Source organism: Phalacrocorax aristotelis, chromosome 1 (assembly GCF_949628215.1).
Source record: "Phalacrocorax aristotelis chromosome 1, bGulAri2.1, whole genome shotgun sequence".
Taxonomy (NCBI): domain Eukaryota; kingdom Metazoa; phylum Chordata; class Aves; order Suliformes; family Phalacrocoracidae; genus Phalacrocorax; species Phalacrocorax aristotelis.
In genome coordinates, this window is record NC_134276.1 from 88,250,680 (window position 1) to 88,271,726 (window position 21,047).

The 21,047-nt window shown below is 42.5% G+C and overlaps 1 long non-coding RNA gene across 1 annotated transcript in view; it reads right to left on the reverse strand.

The window, feature by feature from the left end:
- Nucleotides 1–20,610, reverse strand: part of LOC142058938 (uncharacterized) — a 196,614-nt gene extending 176,004 nt beyond the window's left edge. Inside the window, exon 1 of the long non-coding RNA XR_012661156.1 lies at nucleotides 20,416–20,610. This is a non-coding gene — a long non-coding RNA (uncharacterized LOC142058938). The remainder of the gene's footprint in view (nucleotides 1–20,415) is intronic.
- Nucleotides 20,611–21,047: the final 437 nt, after the last annotated feature.

Below are 21,047 nucleotides of genomic sequence, written 5' to 3' on the forward strand. Positions count from 1 at the left end.
TTTAAGTAAGTAGCACCAGTTGTGTGAGTTTCCATGCATACATATAGCCTAATACACACATGCAGGAGGAAGCTTTAGTAAGTTGAAGAAAAGAATGTCACTGTTCCAGAAGCTGCAGTAAAGTCCTAAAAAGTACAGAATTCCACTGTTTTTATTCTCTCCTGATTTCAGTCACAGGTCCTAAAATACTGATTTTGTCCCTATACTTCCAGTTGCTGTAGATGGTGGGTGACTAAGATTTAATTCACAACCATTTATGCTAGCATGTCTGTGAGGCAAATCTGTAAAGGCAAATTGAGTATATTAGTTTAAGTCTCAAACATCAAAGAAGCTAAGATGAACCTTAAGCATATTGCTTTTCAAAAACTAATTTTAAAGCCAGTCTCAAATTTTTGATCATTCTGAGTTGGAGATAAATCATTCCCTCTTCATCTAACCTTCAGCCTTGCTCACTATCCTGCCTATGCGCTGAATGAGAAAGGAGACTGTCGGATCAGTTACTTAAAGTCTGTTTTAAAATGGCTGCATGCATTTTATAAGATTCATATTTGTTATGGAGGATGAACACTACAGATATATATCATGTAGTGAGGATGCAGTAGAAAGATTAATTCTTGAAAGTAATTCAGCCTGACAGATAAGGTATGTATGTAGATACTGCCAATATATCAAACAGTATCCTGCAGAGTAAGATAGACAAGGCTGTTTGCACACCCGTGAGCAATACCTAGTCCCAACCTGGCTGAAGAAGCAAAGAAGACACCACATCTAAATAATGCTGTAATTGCTGTCTCCTGTCCCACCTGTCTTCAAAGAGATAAGCAAAGCACAGTTCAAAGACTGTGTGAGGTCTGAACAGGGTTTTGACCCCTTCCAGCTCAACTGCTGCCAGTTTTGCTTTGTCAAAGATCTCTCTTCAAAATGTGCTCTTATGTACTGGTATAGTCCAGCTCCCATGCTTCCCATAAACCAGGCAAGTTTGAGAATCCTTTTAAGTTTAGAAATCCCACAATGCAAATGTCACTTCAACCACTTTTTTGAAGCTTTATTTCTTTTTTCCTTGGGATTCTTAGTGTCTTTGCACTGCCGTGTATTTCATGCTGTCCTAACAGGTAGTTAAAAGGAAGGGCAACTGTTGTAAAAAAAGGGGGGGCAGGTGAAAACGATACAACAAAGTAACTACAAATGGGGCACTGCTGTAGAATTCAGGAGCAAGGGAATAAATCAAATAAGTCAGACTGTACAAGGCAATATGACAGAGCATGGAATTTTTGGCACGTAACAGTCTTATGATGAATGAAAACACAAACAAAAATCAATGGCTGAGTTGCTCAAAGAACAAATTTTCCCTAGCAGTAAAAAGACTTGAATACTGGCTGCCAGCCTAATTTCATTAGGAAATGCATTCCAATTAATGGAAGCTCTGCAAACAAGAGATAATTACTAAGGTGAGACAGAGGAAAGGCCTTACAGCCTTACAGCTTCACATCTTTGGTTGTAGCTTGCCCTTCACTCCTTCCAATTTATTTAAGGTGTGGGTTGCTGGGTTTCTGCAAGTGTATTTCCCAAACTCCCCCTTCAATTCCTGCTGCAAAGGACTCTCTTCGCCTGCTCCTGACATTGGCCTCGTCCCCCACACATGCTATATGCTCTGAAGTTTCCCATGCTGGGGAGGGATGTGTTTGTCCTCACATCTCAGTGTCTGAATGCCAGTTGTGCCATTATTCCTGTGCTACTTGTTTATATTCATTTTGATGCTACATTTCCTGTGCCAAATTAAATACTGGCACAGACAGGTGCCTCAAATCAAAGTTGTGCCTGCTTATGCTCTGGTGGATTTAGTTTTTCATTTCCATGATTTCATTTCCCAGGAAAACAGCAATTATGTAACCTTGGTAGAAACAGACGCCAACAATATTAAACCCTCGCAACTGCACGCCTTTCACCCCAAGGGCTTCTTTCAATGGGAGGATGGAAAGTTTCTAAAAGCCAAACAAGCAACATGGACCTTTTGTTTTGCCAGACGTGCTTCCTTATTCTATCTGCACGTAGGCAAAAGCTTGAGACATTTTGCCTCCCTCACATAGTCCCCTTGAATGCTGTACACTTAACAAAGTGGCTTCACCCCATCTCTTTCATTATTAATATTGGCCTTGACCCAGAGGATATTGGGCAGCCCATCGTGATGGCTTGCAAAGTAGCACCTTCTGCAGAGCCTAGCATCAAGGCTGTGTTATCCCCAAAATCCCAACACCACACACCAGCTGCTGCCAGGGACAAGGATGCTTTGCGGGCGCTGCATCCCACTTGGGTTTTTTCACCCTGCACCGCTGTAGAAAAAAATTTCATTTACATCCATCCATACAACAAATAAATCTCAGGTGACTGCAACTCCATACTCTCCCTCTCTCTTTGATGTCCAGCACGAGTGTCTGCAGTCCCAGCGACTGCAATACCAGCTCACATGGGCCAGCATCAGGGCCACCACCTAGCTCTGACGTCCAGCTGCAGCAGCCAAGGGCTCAGCACTAACAGTCCCATCCAGTGAGGGTGCCACCAGCACTGTCTTCTGGGCTACCACTGGGTAGCTTGGGTATGGAAATATACGGTCAGTGTCTATATAAGCCAAACCAACGTCAATGAAAGCATAAAGGAAACACTACTGCTTCTGGAGACCTAAATCTCAGTGGGTCACCCACTTAATAGTCTGTTTACATTAAACCTACTTCTTCAAAAACTTCAAGTGTCTGTCTGCAGCCACCACATGGCATTAGATACTTACAATAGGTTCACTAACAGGCAAAAAAGAGTAAGCAGAGAAAAAGCATTGGGTTTGTGGGAAGGGATAAAAGCTTAATTTACCAATGCTAATTGCTTGAATCACTGAATAATAAAAAAAAAAGTTAAAAAAAAAAGCCCAGACAAAAAAATCAGACTATATTACAGAAAGCAGTAGTGCTACGTTAACTATTGTGAAGCCAGGCAATGCCTGTTTCCAGAGGCTGATCAGCTCATTACGTGCATTTTAGAAACGGCACGGTATTTCCAGCTCTGTAGTTCTGAAGCGTTGGGTCAGACATGTAATATATCTTTCTCTCCCATTCTGGCGACACGGGATTGTCATTTTAAAGGTCTTCCCTGGCATGGCTGCCAAGCTGTTTGTCTGAGCTGCAGTGGTATTTTTGGAGACAAAGACTTGGACGCGGTGCGGGACAGGTGGCCTGGCAGCAGTGGTAGGAAGCTATCAAACCGCGCAGCGTACATTTCAAAACACAAACCAGAGGGAGAGGAGATAAATCATTTACTGTATTTAACTTAGCATATTGCTACTTTTTGTGACTCATATAGTCTTGCGGAAGACTCCCTGGCCAGGATAAGCCAACTTTGAAGGAAAGACGATGTAAAGTTTACAGACTGCTATGCATTTATGAAGTTAGTGTGCATAAATGCTTAGAGGCAGCAGTGAAAGCAACAAAAATAAAGATGGGGAGGAACCTGCGTCACCCCATCTCCCTGGATTTCAAGGACCTTCCTATGCTTCATTGGTCAAAAATAAACCCTAACCATCCTCTGAAGGCCAGTGCAAAGAGGCAGTAGCCAGCAAAAAACATCAGTACTTTGCACTCCACCTGAAGTGTCTGTCCATAGTGCTGGTGCTGGCCCTCCCTGCCCAAACAAGCCCCCACCTGTTTCCAGTGGCAGGGCACGACACCTGCCACCGTGCCACCAGGTCGCTTGCCAGAGCTTGTGTGCACCCACAGCGCAGTCGAGCTGCAGGTGGCCCCAGCCAGCAGCCAGGTGCACAGAGGAACCGCTGTACATTCTTGGCAGAACCAAGAGAGTGAGAAAGCTGGGTCCCAGTGGGAAATATCTTGCATAGCACCTCTGACCATCTCTTGCCCAGGCGCTGAGTACCGCTACCACAGTAACTTGTATGTCCCACACCTGGCCACCCCTCTTACTGAAGGTCTCCTCAGCTGCAGACAGGGAAAAGGCTTCTGACCAGATTAAAAATGTGGCCATGACTGCCCTGCAGTAGGGCAGTCCTTCTGCTTCTGGGATACTTACAGTCTCTGACTCAGTGTGTCACTTGGTATGTACTTGTCGTGTGCGGAGGGCTGTCAGGCATATCTGGCTGGACCACATGTGGTGTGAGATCTACAAATCGCAGGCACAATGCATCTGGTTTTCCCTCCTGCCCCAATTCAAGTCGAAAAATTCCCAAATAGGGACCTCCCTGGGAAGACTGCACTGCATGGCAATTCTTTTGAAGGTAGGTAGTTTTATTCCAGTTACCAAGAGCTATGCTAATTTGGTGCTCTTCACTTTAAGCTGGAATCCTTGAGAAGCAGGACTGTCTGAACACTGGCATTTTTGTCCCCATGCTTTTAAACATGCAGGCTGGTTTCAGCTAAATTCAATGAAGGGGCAAGTGTCATCAAGCTACTGAAATCCAACACGCTCCATGACAGACACAGCCAGGGAGACAAGGGAGGTCCAAAACGGTGCACCTCTACAAGAAAAAGTAATCCCATTAAAACAACCACAATGTCAGATACTGGAGTGCTCAGAGGGCAGAGAGATTTTATTGCAGCTCAGCAGTGCATAAAGCTTCAGGCAGACCTCATCGCTAGGTAGTCAGAGTAATGCAGATACAAGACACAACACTAGGAAAACAATCTTGTGCAGAACTGCCCCCATCTCATAGAAAAATTTATGAAGAAAAATAGAATGTCGCAGAATACTGCATGCCCCACAGCAATTGAAATTATCTTGACCAGCCAAATTTATAAAATAGTCATCAGCTATACTTGGTTAGACATTTTCCCCACATCCTTCACTAATTTGTATTGTATTCAAACATTTACTGATTGTGCCCTCCCTCCCTCTCCCACACCCATCACACCCTGGCCCAGAATGGACACCAGAATAACCTGCTATCACTTCCAGGGTCATCACAACAAGGGTGGCCTTGCACCTCTCACTCTTTTATTGCAAAAATACACTGTCCCATGCCTGGTTCTCTCTGTCACCTGAGTCAGGAGAATGAATCATCAAAAATGCTATTGTCAAATGCTTTCTATGAATTATGTTCTGCACTGCAGTGGCTTGCACTGCTCAAGATTCTGTATTTAGATTATTGGTATTGCTCCTCGGGATTGCTTTTAAAAACCATTGAAACAAAGTCTGATTGTCTCCAAAAGGGGGCAGCCCATTTTAAGACTTGTTTGTAACAGGCACAAAAATGAAAGTATAAGCTGGTTTGTTAGAAGACCGATGTGGAAAAGTAATATCACCGTAGGTGAGAACGCATTCTGTCCAGAAAACATGATGACAAGAATGGGAGATACATTATATGTAGATATTATGTAACTCAGCAACATCTCATCAGTGGGATACCAGTAAGCTCCAGGAACATACATGTACCAACACACAATTTTAAGAAATACTGTTCCCATCAGCTACATATCTATTGCTGTATTTCTCACAGCCTAGCTTCATTTCAAGGGCAATAAGGACACAATCTTTAGATTTAGCTTGCTATCATCAGGTACCTGAGGTACAGAAGAGAAGCAAGTGTTGCTGATCTTTGGTGTACAATTTTATCCCATTAATATTCCTTAGCAATTACAGTCAATTAAGAATTCTGTGTGGGTTTTAAACCCTCTGACCCTGACTGGGGTGGGAACTGAAGGTGCTCAGTGACCTAACTGAATCAAATCTGTGCTTCCTACAAACCATGCAGACACCAAAAATAGACATCCCTGCCCATTATTTTGGTGTTGAATAATATAAAAGACAAAAATATTGTAAAAAATGCAGAATCTAGAAACCAAAACTAGTTTCAGTCTAGAAATAAGGCATATGGTTTGAACAGTGAGAGCTTACAAAACGAGAGGTCCAGTATAGCAGAAGCCAAAGGATATCTGCCAATTAATTCTTCCCTGAAGCTAGTATCCCTTTCTAAAGATTTAAACTTCTTCAAATGTTTTAAGGTTGCATGCCTGTGACAGAATATTAATCCCACAAATAAAAAGTTATTCCAGTTATCTTAAATTTCATTGGTTCTCACCAGAATAAGTAGACATCAGATGGCTCTCCAAAAGCTTGTATTAGATCCTCCATTGTTTTTCACTGGCAGATCAAAGCTAGATGACTTTCTAGCAATATAGAGAGTCAGATGCAAGAATTCCTGGACCTCTGTCATGCTGGAAGTCAGACTAGAGCAATACAGTGCCTTCCTTTCTTAGTGTCTGCGGGAAGTCCTCATCGCCACTTTTTTTCTTATGTTTAAGAAACTAGGTCTTAATGAAAATGGCTTGCTAAGATAACTATTCCTTTAAACAATACCACCTTTAGCTTTTAAGGGAAGAATGTAATCTCCTACCAAGCTCCATCAACACTAATTTTTTTTATAAAGACACTGAAACAGAGAACATATTAAGAGAAAATAACTATATCAGGCCTCAAGAATGTAAAAATTGGAAAAATCAAAAGTGATAACATTTCCAGTGTCATGACTGGAAACAGAACAGAAAATGGCATAAAGTATATCCATTTTCATGACAAAGGCTGTAATGAGAAAAGTGCAAAACTAATCTGCTCCAGAAGCCTGCACTATCCGTTCTTCCATCAATTATCTATTCCAATCATGTAGACAAGAGTTTCTGTCTACAGAGCGAATCCACTCTGATAGTTAATCCTGTTCCCTGGTATCTCTCCCTGGAGACTTGAGGATACAAAGTATTATGTCCCTGTGTAGCACTGCTCAGATATAGTCTAACAATTCCACTCATCAAATCCTTGCTATGTGTGTATCTCCTTAAAGAACACGGAGGACGACAATCCTGTCTCATCCACATATCGATTTCATTCCAAGCCAATGTAGCAGAAGCCCGACTTGCAGATCTGTCTTGCTCTTTTGCAGCTTCTACCAACACAGCAGGAGGCTGAACTGACAGCTTTAACTCTTCCTCACACTATCAGCTGCTTAGTGAAATGTTCTAGGTCATGAACATTTGCAAATTAAACACCATAATGGATTGTCTGAATTACCAGATAATCAAATCACATCTCTTTTTCTGAAAATTACATACCTCAACTGATACAGAAATTAAAATACAATACGTAGGATACAATCCTTCCCACCTGTGCAGTACTGTGGGACTATGGAATTCCCTCCGCTGTTTGAAGTACCTGGTTTCTAAGTCTTTGCTGCATTTTGGTTTTATTTGTGGTCTGGTAAGAGTCTCTTTTTTTCTTGCAAAAATATATCTTTTGTGATCTCATCTTTTCTTTCACCTGCCTCTTGTCACACAGACCTTTTGAGTGTGACAGTGGTTGCAATTTCCTTCCATCTTTTGTAGTTTCTTCTTTGAAATTAGCATCCCAGGTTTTAGAAATAAAAAACACCTCATATACTAGCTTCAGAGGGCCCATTTATATATAGCTGTGCATTTTATTCCTTCCCTATTAGGCATCTTCTTCATTTGGGCTTTCAATTACACAAAATTTCATCACAAGCAGAACTCTTCATTACATGGTGTTCAGACCAAACATTAAGCTGCAAAAAATCTTTATAGACAGAGTACACTGCACTTAATGTACATGGGATATGAAAGATTTTGTATATAAACAGCTTCTTAGCCCGAAGTAATATATTTCCAGAAATGTTTTTTACAGAACTAACACTTCTCAATGTCCTACAGATCAATACACTATTTCTTTTAAAATGGTATGTATGTAATTTAATATTATAATAATATTTAAACTTAAAGCCTTTCCAATTCAATTCACTATTTAGCTTGTCATGTCTTATAAAGAAATTTATCTGACAACATGATTCCAAATACAGATTTCAGACTACGGTATTCCTTTCTGCAGAATAGATCTTCACATACTCACAGAAACACCACTTAAAGAGTTTAGAAGACATTAGGAAACACTTTCTACCCAAAGTCAATTGCACTTAAAAGAAAGAAGCAAAGTGTTTTACTGATTCTGATTCAGCTGCATGGAATTACAAAACAGCAGTAGATTTTTAGTTAGTTACAGATGGAAAAGGGCCTCTGTCATATCAGGCTGTGCAGAATAGCTATTTCTTTCCCTCTGTAATTTGTAAGTGGGCAGTAAATTACAAGCAACTTTTCCCCGTTATCAGTCTATCCTCAATTACCACAATCAACAAACTCACCACTTTGCTTTTTTATATCTTGCTTCTCCCTTTCTGTATCTTTTCTTCATCTTTTAAGAAGTAACTAGACATCAGGAAAACTCATCCTTTTGTAAGATTTTCTGCCCTTGGCCACATAAGACATTCAGTCCTAGACAGCTTCCCCAGGAATTATCTTTTCCTCCGTTAATTATACTCATGTTAATACAACATTTAGCTATAAACATATATATGAACATACATACACATGGACCCGTCTGTATTTACCTCTCTCTGAGCCAGCCTTGTGCTGGCAACATATGCCTCCCTGAACTAAGAGAGTGGGTTGGGGTTAAAGCTATGACAGCCAGCATGTTCTGAGATCTAAATTTGCATTATGGGAAGACACAGTTCAGCCTCTTTTAAAAAAGCACGCAGAATGTACTTTATGTAAAACATTTCTTCAGACAGAGTGTTTGAGCAGCTGAGGAATAGCTGGAGCTGAAACTCAGATGTGTTGCCGTGTGACTGCCTAAGCTCCGGGGCTCTGCTCTCACACAGCCCACCTGCCACATAAGTCTTCATCAGCGCAGATACACTGACGGTGGGGCCCACCCATGTCCCATGGCTATCGCAGGCCCATTGTTTTAATTCAGCTGCTTACAATCAGTCATAAGTCTGTCAAGATTCATGAGCACTTCTTAAATACAATTGTGGGAACAGGAGTTCAACTTCCAAGCCATTTTGCTCCATGACAAATAGTGCTGATCTTTAAAGCTTGGAAAAAAAGAATATTTTTATGACCTCACTGCAATTCTTTAGGGCTGTGACACTGATGTTTGTGGAAAGGGCAAAGTCTCACGTAGTGTACATCTTGCTAATCCTTCCGGTGCTTGTGTTTAGGAGTCATCCATAAATAGCTACTGGTCATAGAAAATACTCATGCACCTACAGCTGGGTGCTACACTGCAACCAGAAAGCTCCTAATTAGTACCTCTCTCTTGACATATATGTCTGTGCCATTGGCATGTATTTCTTTTCCATTGAGGCTGGTCATTCAGCAGCCAAATCTGCAGCAGGCATACTGCAAGCAGATAGGGCTGCCAGCCAGGCACAGCCAGCCAGTTTCTCCAGGACTCCTACCCCTCTGCTACATCCAGGGGCAGGGGAAAGGGGGTGCACCAGTAGGAGAAGCCTGAAGGGTTTACACCACTGCATGGGAGTAATGTACGTTACTGGTACAATTTAGTTACTGCAGCACCACACAGTGTAGATTACATGGTATGCTCCTGTTCTGACATTAAAAAAACACAAGCCTTGCTTGATTTTGATCAACATTTAACAAAACAGATGATAACTCTGATCAGTTTTGTGTTTTTCACAGTATTGGTTGTAAGCTTTACAATAAACCTCATGTTGTTTTTAACTTCTAAGTTTAAACATAAAATAATATTTCTAAGTTTATATTGGGTGTATCTCTGTCTGCATACAGTTCAGAGTAATAAGTGAAAGACTGAATTACTTTGGCTTTTTTTTTTCCCCCCAGAAAGTATCACACTTTTCCCTGGAACCCTGAAGCAGACAGACTCTTGCCAACTGCAATGTGCCACAGAAACAGGGACTTCAAGCTATTAGTCACTGATAGTCAGCAGTTTCAATTCCTAGTTATTGGATAAGTTGCAAGTGTAAGACGAAACGTGTTTCTCAACACAACAGATGTTTAATCATTTCACTAAGAAGGCAAGGTTGTTGAATTACCCTGCTAAAACCTCGATATACATTGTGGCAGGTTGGTGCAGTTATTTAAACAGAGATTAGACTGTCCTTTCTGAGGTTCTAATTAAGCTTGGTGTTAATGAAATGGTTTAATATTGTTAAACAGTTAATGGTAAGTATTCACTGAATACTACTTCTGTCTTTAGAAAGATACCAGTGATTGCGGAGAGCAAACTGATTCAACTACTAGATTTACAAACCTCAGCAAACAAACATAAGGCTAACCTAAGTCAATATCTTTATACAGATGCTTTAATAACCAGAATACTCAGAGCAGACATGTCAGACAGGTAAACAGAATTCCCCTCAGATATCTGAGTTTGCAGTGTCTACCATCGGGCAGGTCACTGGAATACAGACATGCACAGCAGGAACCCTCTTGTCTTCTCAGTGAGGAAACTGATAGTCCTGGCTATGACTGAAACAGCCACATTCATTCTTTCAGCAAGATAGAGCAAGACAAAAAGAGATAAGGATGGTAATTTGTAGACTGTAACACTTAAAGACCTAGACACAAGACTAAGAGACCACTAAGTCCCATTTGAACGACAGACAGCCCTTTATCAGAGGCACCTCCAATATAACTGTAAAACAGGAGGGCACAGCTCAGCACAGACTGGGGAAAGGCAAAAGAAAGCAACTGGATGTTCTTTTTAAGCCTGTCAGGACATTATCTTCTCTTAGAAGAAATTCAATGGGTGCCAAAAATTGCAGAGAAAAGATCATTTTAAGGCATGACTTCAAAGAGGAGAAAGAGATACTTCTACTGATGTTAGAAACAGCTCCTACATGTAAGCGTTGCTGTAACTGCTGGAGAATACAGACTATGCGTGCTGTAGGGCTGCCAGGTAAACTGAAGACAGGAATTGAACATGAACAAAGGGTAAGCTTTCAATGCACTAACTGAAATAGGAAAAAAAACAGCTATTATTTTTATGGTCATATTAAAAAAATATAAATTTGCTCTTGAGAACAAGCATGGAAGGTCACATTTTCTGTTTCTAGTTTTATAAACTTTAAAAAATCTGTTTTAAAAAGGACTTATCACAGTTTTAAAAAAACATTTTTAGTATACTCCTAAAGCAAGCCTGAAATTTGGTTATACATTTGCTCTTGGGTACTTCCCAAGTTCTGTATTTAGTGGTGTCATCAGCATGGTCCAGTGTATACAGTGCAGCTTGGGATTCACAGATACTGGTCCTAGCTCTGCTTCTGGGCATGTCATTTCAAAGTCTTCTGCAAAGCAAGCCAGCTTCATTATTTTCAGTTTTAGTAGGATGGAAGGGTAAATTGTTCCTGTGGACAAAAGTGATATAGAAAAGGTAAATATAATTACTAACTTAACTAATTTTATATGAAGTACCTTGATCCAACTGAATAGCATTTTTCATTGCTGTGTTTTAATTAGCAAAAAGGTGAAAAACATGCAGGTGAACATTAACTGTTCCAGATGCAAGACTTTTTCATGCATTATTTCCACAGCCCTGTCAGTAGTGATCAGCATAATAAGAAAACAGACAGAGTGTCTGGGCTGTACTTAAACATGATGGACTTTCTAAAGAACAAATTTCTAAATTTTATTGATTCTTGAGAACATGGAGCAGAGCAGAACATGTCTCTACATCTGAGATCCCTCAGCCTAAGCGAGATGTCTAAGGTGTAATACTGAAGTTGCTTCTGCTTTCTGTCACACACCACTTCAACACTAAGAAATTTCAGTATAATCTCAAGCAATCACTGCCCTGCAGAGAGCCACAAAATTCTCTCAAGGGGCAACAATATAAACACAGTCATGGGTTTTGGTGAAACCTCCGTCAAGAGCAGTCCAGAATTCCATCCAGCTCAAAGCAAGAATTTCATCCTAGCCCCTTACTGCTTTTATCCAGTTCAGAAAAGTTGCCTGAGTTGAGTGCTATGTTCAGCTGTTCTAGTTACAGGCCAAAACCACCTGTTTCAGAGAGCAGAAGGAATATGTAAGTCAAATTCCCATTCTCTCTGTCCTGGTAATTTAGGAGAGAGGAGTGCAATGTACAGACATCTGCCAGGTTCTAAAATATATGCAGGACTTTCCCTGCTTCCATTCCTGACGATAAAAACTTTAACACAAAGCCAATTCTTTCATACAAATTCTGAGCAGAGCAAGAGGCTAAATTAAGTTTCATCCATGCCCAGAAACCTGAATACAGCTTCAAAGTTCTCTGAACAATTAAGCCCTTGCAGAGAGACACTCATGCTTCTATTGGAAATGTCTGTATTAAGCACAAAAAGATTGAATTTAGGTAATGTTTCTTACGTGACAGAAGCCCTCTTAGAGTTCAGATCTGAAAAACACAAGACACTGTGGAATCACATGCTTTTCTAACTAGACTTTCATTTTAAATAATGTTGGTACTGATATTGATATTCCAATGGTCAGTCTACCTGACTGTTACAAAGGCAAACCTTGCTTGGGTCCAGTTTCACTTTCCAGACACCGTATTTTGTTACACCTTTGCTGGCTACACTGAAAAATGCCTTTTCCCATCCTTATTCAGTACTGCCAAGCAAGCATCCAAGAGCCACACTAACTCACTGAAACCTTCATGATACACTACAGCTTGCACCCGCTTTACTAACACTGACATCTCTTTGCATCAGATAGCTATCCTCTTTCTTAACTTTCCCTTAGTCCTGTGGAAAACTGATATTGTTACCATCTAGGTCATCCATGAAAGTGCTAAATAGTTACTGATCATAACAAGTTCTTAGAGGATCCAACAGAAAGGCACATACTTAGTGAGGATTCCCCATCTACAGTCATGTTTCATAGCCTGTCTTCCAGCTTTTAGTCCATTTAAGAAGCATCGCATTGATTTCATTTCAGTCTAGTTACTTCATCAAAAAAACATGCCTCACAGAAACGTATTATATATTACTTCACAATGGCATTGATCAAACTGTATTTGTTATCTCTCAAATAAAAGAATAAAGAAAGGAATAAAGACCCAGGTTGATAAAATCTATTTTCCAAAAATCACGGGTGACTAGTCTGAAAGAATGATAGGAAGTCTAAATGTAGCCCAGTAGGACAATTTCTTTTAATTTTTCCAGGTCCAGAGCCAAATCGATAGGCTTTCAATTATCCAGAAGATTCCTTTTTAAAGCATTGGTGACAAATTCCCAAGTATGTAATTTCTCCATGTTCCAACGCATACTGAAAAATTCAAGCTTCATAACCCACAGAACTCTCCAGTGAATTCCTTAAGAACTTCTGGGTATTAGTTGTCAGGTCCAGATGTTTAAATAAGCCTAATAGTAACAGTTCACACAGTAGCACAACAGTAGTTCACACAGTAGCACAGCAGCACAGCACAGGTGGAGGAGGGTGTTAAATACTTCATGATCACCACCAGCAGAGGTGCAGCAGCCTGTCCTTCACTGACATGTGAAGAAATAATTCAATGAATACTTTGTTCTAATTCTAATGGACATTTTTCACACAGCAATGGCCCATTCTTTTGTTCAGACCTCTTTTGTTCTTACTATGCTTCTTAAAAATAAATTTTAAAAAAAGCAAGAAAGAGATATTTCATCCATAACTCTATTTGCCGTTGAGCTTTTTGTGTGCCTTTATCCTTAAGTCCTTAACTAAAAGTCCTTAACTTTTATTTTATAAAACCTTCACACCCCTACCTTCTCACTTGGGGATTTCCATAGTAATAATTATTCATTTTTGAGTTTTCTTTGTCTTTTTGGTCATCAGGTTTAACATTCTCAGACAGAAAGAAAATGTTTCACTATTTTTTTGTCTTGAAACATTTTTTCAGCACTACAAAATTGGTCATCTACATAAACCAGTGAGACTAGGGACTTGGAATATATTTATTACAGAAAAACAGAATAAAATCATGATCACTTATGCCTAATTAGCTACTCATTAGTGATCTGTATGTCACACAGGGATACACTGTAGGCAAGGAAAAGCTGTGGTATTGCTGACTACAGCTACCATGACACTCAATACAGAACTATACCGTCAAGGAAAATCCTTACATGCATCCCCCAGAGTCCCCTTCGCTGCTGTTGAAAGTCACCTGAAAGATGCTGCTGAGGAAAGGCTAATGGCACAGGTGGGGGCCTCCTGCTGGTCACACCACTCAGCTCCTCAAGAAGCGGCAGTACAGACCAAATGGACTCCTGGCTCGTCCTGCAGTATCCCTACACGCCGGGTTTCTACAGAAGATGCTTTTTAATAGTCCTCCACATACACAGCACAGCAATCCTGCCCACGGCCCCCCATCCAAGGAAAGTTAAGTAGATCCCTGCTATATCTAGGCATATTATCTTGGCTCTGGCCATCTGAGATACACACTAGATAGCAACTTGAATGGCATTTTCAAGAGAAGACCCCAAAACATAAATTCAAGATCGGGACACAAAATTCAATTAATATCATACGCAGATCAAGTGAGGAAAAGAGAGTCTTAACCAGTACGTGCAAGACTGTAGACCGGAAGGGCTATATGTATTAGTGGTAGTTTATTATTTATACTATGTCCCATGACTATTCTTTCTGCCATGCAAAGATCCAATAAGCCTTTTTTGCTTTAGCAAAGAGTCATTTGCTAGATGTCAGTGGACTGTGTTTTCTGTTCTTCTGCAATAGCTATTCTCTGAAGGCTTAAACTGATTGTTCTTTAACCATATTGTCATTAAAGAAACACCAGGAAGTTTATTTGTGGTTTATTAATACTGCAGAGGCCCCAAAGCAGTAAGATAATGTCCAGACTTCCAAAAAACAGGCTTGCCAACCATCCCCTTGGCCAGCTTCCAATTAAAGGAGGAACATGACAGCCAAGCTGCAGCCACAATGACTTCAGAAAGTGCTGAAAAAAGGTAGAACTGTCCAAGCTACACAGCCCCACTCCAATTTTATACAAACCAAAAAGAAACCCAAAATGCCACTTGTATTTCATTTGTAACATCACACAAAGTCCAGACTGGGTGTCTAAGAATATTTCCTCCCCAAATGCTTTTTCAGAGTTCAGGTTAGTGTTCAGAAACAAAAGACAAAGTTGCTAACACACTGCTTCATCCTACCATATTGTATTGCTAGCCAGTCGAGGGAGGTGATTGTCCCACTCTACCATGCACTGTTGCGGCCTCACATAGAGTGCTGTGTGCAGTTTTGGGTGCCACAGTACATTAAGGATACAAAGCTACTAGAGAGTGTCCAGAGGAGGGCCACAAAGCTGGCAAAGGGTTTAGAGGGGAAACTGTATGAGGAGTGGCTCAAGTCACTTGGTTTGTTCAGGCTGGAGAAGAGGAGACTGAGGGGAGACCTCATCGTGGTCTACTGTTTCCTCACAAGGGGAAGGCGCTGATCTCGTCTCTCTGGCAACCAATGACAGGACCCGAGGGAATAGCAGGAAGATGTGCCAGGGGAGGTTTAGGTTGGATTTAGGAAAAGGTTCTTCACCCAGAGGGTGGTGGAGCACTGGAACAGGCTCCCCGGGGAGGCAGTCACGGCGCCAAGCCTGACAATATTCAAGAAGCACTTGGACAACGCCCTCAGAGACATGGTGTGAATTTTGGGGTTGTCCCGTGCAGGGACAGGAGTTGGACTCGATGATCTTTGCAGGTCCCTTCCAATCAGGACATTCTATGATAAGCTTTTCTCGCTGCAAAATTTTGATAATTCTGTCATCTGGGTTCCTCTTATCTTTTTGGTAAATAAGGCTACTGCCTTCCTAACTTATTGAAGCATTTATCCTCTCTTTTACTTTTGAAACACTGGGAAAACCACATCTGATTTAGCTAAAAGACATTTCTGAAGCCCTTCACTATAAAACTATTTTGGTGAAGACCAGGTGGACTCACATTTGTAGTTTCTGAGATCTCCTAAGTTTGCTCTCTGACACAAGAACACCTGCATTTCCTCCTTCATGGTGGAGCATCAAACAGTTTGCTTTTCAAGGTTCACACTTTCAGGTTTACGTTGTTCTCTGGAATGTTACAGGATGAAAAAGGGGTTTTAAAGCATTATTTTTCCCATGAAAAGTAGCTCAGCTTCTTCTGAAGGCACATTCTATTATGGAGCAGTCACTTTGTTTTCTGTGAAAATGAATGACCATATGATACATCAAAGTGCACTATTGTATTCCTAAACAGAAAGAAGCTCACACCACAAAGTTTAGGCACAGATTTCAAAGGTATTGCAAGGCTATCCCTCACCGTGGTTTGGGAAGGCAGGGAAGAGGGCACAGGAACTTCAGCAGGACAGATGTGCCCACTTCTGAGCATTCAGGACCAAGCCTCTCTGGCTGCTCTTGTCACCAGGCAATGTCCCCTCGCTACTTACTCCTCTGTACTCCAGAGATGAAAGCAGACACATTTCAGATGTGATTGCCTACCCCAGCTGTCTCAGCGCTTCAGAAAGGAAGGAAATTCCTTTAATATAGAAATTGCCTTTAAAAGGGTGGCTGCATGTTATTTCTGTTGCATATACACAGTTGTCACTATTTGACATTTGGGCAGCCTTTTTTCTTTTTCATAACATATGCAATGCCAGGAATAATGAGTTTACTGCGGCTCCAAGCCCTGTAAACACGAGGTGTTGATTTTTTTAGAGCATTCTAAACTGTGGAACTGCTTAATTAATGTCATACAATTTAAATCTATGAATTAGGTATCGGTGTTTCACCTGTAAACGTTTTTTCTTTAAAGGAATAAAATTCACCCTACCAACTGCGCAATCGCAGGCAAAAATCTGGGAGCCTGACAGGCAGCAGACACTCACTTTTCGTGATGCACTGTTCCTCACCATCTCGACATCAGAACATTTCCATAGAGCTGTCACAGGGGCACCTGAGGTAAGGATCCCTAAGATTTATATTTAAACAGGAGTTTGGATGTCAGGAGACAGGTATTCTTAGGTCTTCCTAATGAGGTCATGAAGAATTTTGTTTTCAAACACTCAAACACTGTATTTCTGAGCTGTAAGTCTAATATTCCAAAATTATAACTGTGAAGAATCTGACGCTTTCTGGAATGCGCTCTCTTTGTAGTTATTAATCTAAAATATTCACCTAGCAGTGTCTGAAGTTAAGCACATTAAAAATATATTCAGTTATGTAAGACCGCACAATGCCAAGTACCAGAAGATTTGTAGATACTTGCTATCATTCTGAAAAACCAGTTTATTCATTTAGAAGAGTACTTTAATATTTGGGTTTCATCCCTGCCACCTAGCATTTCACAAATCACAATTTCACACGTATTTCCAAATATTTTTATGGTTCATTTAAGGTAGTGTCTGCCATTGAATATGTGTCCAGTTCTCCTGACATCCAAGATGAAACTATTGTTCAGTAAATTTTGTCATTTAGTTCACTGGAATTGGGATTTCGCTTCAAGCTTTGGCTTGACAAAACCAGGGATAACATCCTAAAAGTGTACATAGCGCTCATAAAGTGGACAACAATCTGAAGAATTAAGATCTGGTTTATTTATTCAGTGGTGGCTGAGGAGACAGCCATAGCAGTCTTTCTGTATTCCTCCAATAATGCACAGGGACTTTTTTTTCTGAAGTGGTAGTAAACAGGAGGCCTAACCAATGGAATATTACTTCATAGTGCTAAATGCCAACTCATGTGCTATGTATTGTGTTTTCTTCATTCTATTCTAAGCTGTTATGAAAACATAAACAAACCCGAAACATTTGTTGCTGTGCTATGTATAGCTCAGCTCGCCATCCTTTCCGCTTTTTTATTATTTGAATCTGGAACAGGGAAGCTTTTCTTGAAGCAGTATTGTTTCTCCTTTGGGAAAAAAAAAAAAATGGCAAGAGAAGACGAAGTATTTAAAAGCCTTGCATCTTACCGAGTACCCCTAGTTACAAATATGCTATAATCAACACACCTATCATTTCACGTAGAAAGAACCAGATGATGGTGGAATTCAATCAGTGCCAAGAAAGCGGGAATAGGGCTTACAAGAGTGCTTACATCTGTCCCTAATTTGGTTGCACGCAAACCCACGATAATCTGCTTTATTGCCAAAGTCATCTAAAGAAATTGGGCACCAAGCAGCATAGGTAATCTCAAACTGGAGGCCCTCCAGCCTAATTAGACACAAATGCTCAGAAGGCCCAAGACTGAAATACGGCATGTAGATTTTTAAATGTATGAAGAGACAGAAGAGTCTTATTAGCAGCCGTCCAAGTGTATGTTTAAGCCTCTGAAGTTCCCTTTTTTGACTGAGGGAAGGAGTAAGCCATGTCTATGCCTGAGGCTAAGTACAAGGAAAAGCATTCTGCTCCTTCTGGAATGGCCCAGATCTCCCAGCTCCAACCCCAGCATGCTCCTCTCGGGCTTTGCACAATTCCTGGCCACTCTCTTTGCAAAGACAACCCCACAGTCAGCAAGCTGATTTAGCATCAGTAATGCTGTGAAAGCCAAAACATTAGAAGTTATTGAAAAATAAGACAAAGAAGCGATCCTGTGAAGAGTTTAAAGAGATATTGGTTCATTTTTCATTATTTAGTAGATACGTTTCTTAAATAAGTTAGTCATAGAGTTTTGCCAGAAGCCGTAAAAGTGATAATTTCCCTTATTTCAAACCTCTGAATGTTTTTTGTTTTTCTGGCATCAAACAACTACTGTTGGCTACTTTCTGATTACAAGCTTGCATCTGCTTTGTAGGACAATGCAAAATTATGAGTAAATTAAAGAAACAGACAGAGCAGAAGTCCATGACAATTTTAAGGCAGAACGGCTGTGGCAGAAAAAGCCACACATGACACAGAACTGACCTCCATGTTGCAGATTTCAGGGACACTAGGGGACCATCTATTTTTGGAAACGTAACAACTACACTTAATGAACCAGAGGGTGTGATAGAAATGTTTTTCTCAAGTTATCTTCCTCTAAGTTATTTGGGGGAACAATGCAAGGTAGCACATTATTTCCTTTTTGAATTGAGCTTTTACATTATCAGGAAATATCACACTGGCCACTGAATTACAAACAACTCCTGGTTTTAGTAAAATAAAGGGAGCCTTGTGCTCCTTTTCTTCTTCTGCAAACATTACACAAAGGAAACACAGGGACACAGCAGAGTCCAGAGATCTTGTGTGCAATAAAAAATTGTGGATAAAGCCTTCTGTTAATTGACATTCAAGGTCAATTTGTATCTTTGTGATGCTGTGGCCTATTTGCTATTGCTGTATTAGTGCCTGAGGTCACCAGTCAGCCCCATTTTCTTGATAAGTTTTATGGGAAGACTATTTAACTTCAGGAGCAAGCACTACTGAAGCATTACTGTTACAAAACAAACAGGCAAATTTTAAGGGGGGATAATTTTTTTAAAGAACTTTTCTTAAAGATTATTTTTTACATTTTTGTAAAAAATATTTTGTTTGTTTGTTTTTGTAAAGATTTGCTTTAAGGATATGTACCAGGACATCCATTGTTCTCTTTTACCCTTCCCTGTGCTTTAGGCTTGAGATTCAGGGAAAGAAGAAAATAAAGTGGTAGGAAAGGAGTTACTTGCCCACAACATGGCAAGCCTTACAGTACTGCCCATCTCTGTCTGACCTCACCCAGCAGTGAATATTGGAGGTGATGCCTGGCACTGAGAGGCTGTTTCCTGCCGTGCATCCCGGGATGTGACCAAGGCATCCCCTCTGGTAGGGGACCCGCAACCCGCCGAGGGAACAGAGCTTTGGACGGCGGGCACGTCTGTCTACAGGGGCACGCGCAGACAGACATGAGCTCACCGCCCACACAGGAGCCAGCTCCCGTCCAGGAGCCACATAGCCTCATTACAGCAAACCTGTGCCCAACCTGATGCGTCTGTGCCCAGCAGAAGCCGAGATTAACCGGCAGGCATCCATATATAAGTGCCTGGGCCACCAGACAGACAGCCTGGCAGGTGCTAAGATGGAGTGCACGGACCGGGCGCCCCGGCAGCCGGGGTGCCGAGCACTCCCGTGTTGACAGGCAGGAGAAAGGGCACCAGTGAGGCCGCTGACCTGCCAACCTTCACTGAGGATAAATGTAACCACAAGGAAATTAAGCGGGAAGCAGACAATCCTTTGCCAGCTGATACAGACAAAGGGGAGATGCCGCCTCGCTGAGCCCAGGCCCACACAAAAGCCAAGCGGGCTCCGGGGGCACGCGCAGGGTTGGGTGGCTGGGTGGTGGTGGGGGCAGCGGGCACACACGCCTGCTGGAAAAAGCCGCCCAGGCACAAGGAGGCCTGTGGCAGTGAAGCTAAGCAGGGTGACGAAGCCAAGCGGGGTGGTGGAGCCAAGCGAGGGGAAGCCAGTGAGCCCCGACCCCAGGGAAACGGGGCCCTTCTCCGGGCTGAGGAGCTGCACCCTAACCGCGAGTCCTTGGGCTCTGGGTGAGGCATGCCATGGCCCCGGGTCAGCCCCTGCACCTGACCCCGAGAGCTGTCCCAGGTCCCCTCCAACCCCTGCCCCCGCACCGGCAGCGCCCCCTTACCTTCCCGCTGCGGGCGGGGGCGGCTCCTAGCCTGGACCCCAGCTCCCTTCTGAGAGTGGGCGGCGGGACTGGCCCGGGGGCTGCCCGGCTGCGGAGGTGGCGGCCGGCCCCCTGCCTGACCCTGCCCGGTCGCCCCCGGCCGGCGAGGCGGCGCCAGGGCCCGCCAGCGGCGCGGCAGGGCGCGTAACGGGGAAACCCCGGCTGCCCCGGCCGCCGCGGCGGGCGCCTACCTGTTGCCAGGGAAACCCAGGTGTCTCCTCAGCCGCGGCCTTCCCCGGCGGGCGGCAGCCCGGCCCGCCTCGCTACCGTTCCCGCAGCCGTGGCGGGACCCCGGGGCTGGAGCGGCGGTGGGGACGCGACGGGGAGGAGGGGTGTGAGGGGTCCGCGGGGGTGGCGGTGCTTGCAGCTCCCGGGGCCGGCAGGGGTGGGGGTGTGTGTGTCTCTGTGTGTGGAAATTCAACAAGCAGCTTTTCTATGAGGGGCTGGGGGGGTGTTGTCTTTGGGCAGATTATTCCCAGTTTTGGGCACAATAAACCCCGCTCATTTATTAAGCCGGGGTCTGTTTCAAAAAGAGTAATTGTGATTCGGGTAGGCACGGCCAGCCCCTGTGCCCGCGCTGCACGGGGAGCTGG